The 4,473-nt window shown below is 35.3% G+C and overlaps 1 long non-coding RNA gene across 1 annotated transcript; it reads left to right on the forward strand.

The window, feature by feature from the left end:
* The first annotated feature begins 1,975 nt into the window (after positions 1-1,975).
* LOC112347822 lies at positions 1,976-2,523 on the forward strand. The gene is made up of 2 exons (XR_002992866.1): positions 1,976-2,242; positions 2,407-2,523. It is a non-coding gene; the product is annotated as an uncharacterized LOC112347822 (long non-coding RNA).
* The last annotated feature ends 1,950 nt before the right edge of the window (positions 2,524-4,473 follow it).

Raw genomic sequence — 4,473 nt, forward strand, 5'->3', positions numbered from 1 at the left:
TTTTCCAGATAGGTTAAGGGGAGAGGATAAGTTTTGGCAAATGATTTTTGAGAAGTTAGAGATAAGTTGTGTATAACTAGTGGCAAACATCCATAATCAAATGGAAAAATAAAAATTGTAAACTAGCTATTGGAATATATGCTAAAGTCTTTTATGGAAAACTTGACTCAATATTAAGAGTATGGGAGAATCACTTGCCTTTACTCTAGATTGCTCATAATGACACTCATCAATTGGATATTTACATGTTTCTATTCATAGTCATGTATAGTTATAAGTCCAAGTCTCTCATGACTTTAAGTTTAGTTTTAGTTTGAGTGCTTCATACTTGTGATTTTTTTGAGGATATGAAAGTGGCAAAGTTGAATATAAGACAAGTTCAAGAATGAAACAAGAAATTGGCTAATGCACATCATCATTATCAGAAATACAAAGTTGGTGAAAAAGTTTTCCTTAAACTATTAAATGCATAACAATATCTAAAATGGTAGTGCTAAATTGTCTCCACAATATTGTATTTTATTATCTTCAATTTTGTTGCATATGCAGCATTTTATGTAAACAAGTTTATACTCTATGTGATGTTGTGAATTTTAGGTTCCAAAGATAATAAAGTTGATCTAACTAATATTCTTGTTTAAATGTTAGTGAAACAAATTGCAAGACAATTTAGGAGTTGTTAGTTTGGTGGAATGGTTATTCTATAGATGAGGTTATATGCGAAATTGGGGATGATGTGAAAAGAGCGTTTTTAAGTTTTAGATATGACTTCAATGACATTCTCAAAAGCATGTAATGTGCAACAAATTATTATCTTATATGTACAAGTTTAATCATCATCAAACTATCGTATCAAAACTTATAAGATATTTTAAATTCCTCCTCTCTAACCTTTTTTGTTGGAAACTAACCCAAAGAAGACCAGATATTGCTGCTAGGAAAGTATAATAAATTATTTCTCTCACAATGAAACTAATGAATTTAATTATAATATCTCTAACTATCTTATATAAAAATTATTTTGGAAATATGTTTTCTTCAAACTATACTACCACTTAATATTGTTTTTTTATTTTATGTCATAAGTCATGTTTCATTATCATATTTTTAATATATGTTTTATTATGTATTTTAAACACTACACTCTGGATTATATGCTTTTATTAATTTTTATTTTAAATTTCTAGCTAATAATATATTCTAATAATATTAATGTTATTTATAAAGATGAACATTCTTTTGTTATTTTAATTTTATCAAAAATTTTTAATAACTTTCTCTTCGTTCAATCTGAACACTAACTGATAAACTTCCATCATTCAAATAAACAAAACCACCCATCTGACGTAGCACTGCTATACATCTAATTCATATGAAATTAAAAGCTTGTTCTAGATCTTGTTGAATTGATTACATAGAATTAACAGTAATTGTGACATGTATTCCTCCTCCTAAGGCAGTATATTCTCCATTTTCCCAAAAATTATTAAAGTACCTAACTTTACACAGATTTGTTACATGACAATATGCTTGGGGAGAAGGTGGATCTTGTGTACCAATTGATATACAATCTTGAGTTGCTTCACTTAGCAAATACCCACCAACTAAAAGAAAATATATTAAAAATGAATAAAGGAAAACAACTACAACAAACTCTGTCAGTCTCTAAGTATGAAATGGTTTATATCTTCTTTATAAAGGCTTTTGAAATAGCATTAAAATAGGATATGCTTAGTTATTACAACTTTTAAAAATAATGCTATAGTAAAAAAAAGACAAACCCAATAATTCTGGGTTCTAGAACAAGACACAATAGAGCATGCTTGGGGCCAACTTCCATAGCAATCAGTATTCTTTTATTTAACGAAAAGATCAAGAATTATTAATTTTATCAAAATCAAAAGAGTGTAGCAATAAAGTAAAGATAAACCCCAAATCGAATTGATGTGAGCCCTAGCGCGGGAGCAATGGCGGGGCTAGTGGCAGCGGGAGCGGCAGCAGCAGCGGCGGTGGCGTTTGCATTTCTTACATTTGGCAGGAGGAAGAAACTGGCTATCCCATCGCTGGCGGGCAAGCACGTCTTTATCACAGGAGCTTCCAGCAGCATTGGGCTCGCCATTGCCAAGCAGGCCCTCCTCCAAGGGGCATTTGTTACCATCTCGGCCAGGAACCAGCTCAAGCTCGACAAGGTGGCTCAATCTCTTGTGAGTGAAGTGCACTGCAACAGCCCATCAAAGTTTTGGTATGTATACATACATCTTTTTCTGCCTTGATCGTCCATTGTTCTGATAGCTTTTTGTTTTGCTGTTTTGCTGTTTGTTTCTTGTTTCTTTTGTCTTGTTTTCTTCTGTTTGTCCTTTGGATTGCTTTCTTTATTCGTTCTTCTATATTCTCCATATTTCACAGTCAAAAGGTGGCACACCATCTTCACTTTGGAAAACTATTGCAACATCATTAGTTTGTGGAGTATTATATTGATGGTCTATGCCTTCATTTTTAATGAGCATATATACTCCACGTAAATTGCTACCAGAAGTAATAATTCTTGAAATATTTTCTCATTCCAATACATACATCATTCTAAAAGCTTGTGCATATGGATTAATATGTAGAAGTATCATATCTAGTTGAAATAGTAAATTATAATCACAGTTAATGTTAAAAGGGTTTTGTTTTCTGATATCAGTAGCCTCAATGTACAATTGACTGTAACTTGGATTTTGATGTATTGAAGGATGTTGTGGCATAATTTTGTGATAGATTTGTCTATGAATTCTATAGTAGTATGGACCATGACCCATAAAAGTATCAATGCTAGCTCCCATAGATGCAAAAGCAAGTGCACTATTATATTGTCTTATATTACTCTTGAAATTAGAGTGTTTGTGTGAGTTATATATAGATTACAGAAAAGGTGGTAATGGAATTATTGGAGGCAGGTAGACCTGTCCACTCTAGTAACAAATAGACTTGTTCTCATCAGCAAAGTGTGAGGCATGACAATTCTTACAAATATATGATAAGGGACCTATATTCATTGTCAAAATAGATGTATCAATATATAGGTAATTGCTAGCAAGTGTGCTGCGAATCTGAGGTGAAGGAGGCAAATAAGAATTGGCTGTTTAGTGTGATTAATACTCTGAAGAATTATTAAGATTTTTTTTATGTCGATACACCATAGCCTCTTGAATATTACTGTTGTAAAAGCTATATATATGCTGGTGCTGGTTAGTGTGGAATGTGTATGTTTGTGTCGAACAGCATTCAATACATGTTGAAGGCGCGACATTATTTTCAACAGTTTCTTTTGGAAATGGAGATCAATTATTAGCGCAGATAGAAAGCAAAACATTTTTATTGAGAGATATGGACAGGCATAAAAACTAACCTTTTCGATGCAATCGGGTGTTGCCAAAAGAGCAGATTGATGTGTGTTACCTGATACAGTGTCTTTTTGCAAGACTTACATTTTTGCTACCTCACTACGAATGCCATGTTTCCTCCACCAAATTGGAATCTGCGAGGTGCATGCTCCAATTGATCAGCCCAGGAATTCGTGGAGCAGTGCGGCACCTCAGATCTGTGAGCTTGAATGGAGGATCATCCTGTTGTGTGGAGGCCCAAGAGGAGAAAACCCTAGCCCCGGTATGAATGCCGGGAACGTGGAGTCTTGCTGGTTGTTGGGTCCAGCTCATCATTCCTTCCACGTTACATTATAATAAGGACTTTTTCAGTGCGTTTTCAGCGAGTGGAATCTTTCCCAAAGATCAAAAACTTTGCTGCTCAAACTGTAAAAACACAGAGTTTTTGGTTGATCAAATCATCCAGCAACAAAAAGAAAACTTCAAAGCTCTTGTGATCTTCTGAAAACTTCCAAACTCTCTTGTGATCATCTCCAAGCATTGGAAATCTTCCAAGCTCTTGTCAACATCGTATGCATGGAGTAGCGGATTTCCACTCTTCTTCTTTTCCAGCTTCACGGACCCCAAGATGTAATGAAGCTGTGAGGATTGCCAACGAATCTCGTCTGTCCATCCTGCTCGCTCCCGTCTGTCCATCTTGCTCGCTCCCGTCTGTCCATCCTGCTCGCTCCCTCGGCAAGTTTGGCAGCCATATACACCAGTCCATTGCTTGCTTGCTTGCTTGGAAGAGTCACTCCAAAACCTGAAACAAATAAAGGTGCATCGGTACTGCCACGAAAGGAAACTATAAAAAATATGAACAAAGGAGACATGAAAAAGGAAGAGAGAAAATACCATGGGAATATGTGGCCACCAATTCATTGTGAACAGGAACACTAAACTCTGATTCCATTCAGCCACAGGGATCTGTCTCACAAAATTATTGCAGGTGGCCCAGGCATTACTATTTACTTGTGTATGGAATGAAGATGGTTGCAAGACGGAAGTAAGCAGTCAAAGCTTCCAGGGCATGATTGGCTCTCTGTCGTCTTGAACATGGGTTGCTCGC

Source organism: Selaginella moellendorffii, unplaced genomic scaffold (genome assembly GCF_000143415.4).
Source record: "Selaginella moellendorffii unplaced genomic scaffold, v1.0 SELMOscaffold_24, whole genome shotgun sequence".
Lineage (NCBI taxonomy): Eukaryota > Viridiplantae > Streptophyta > Lycopodiopsida > Selaginellales > Selaginellaceae > Selaginella > Selaginella moellendorffii.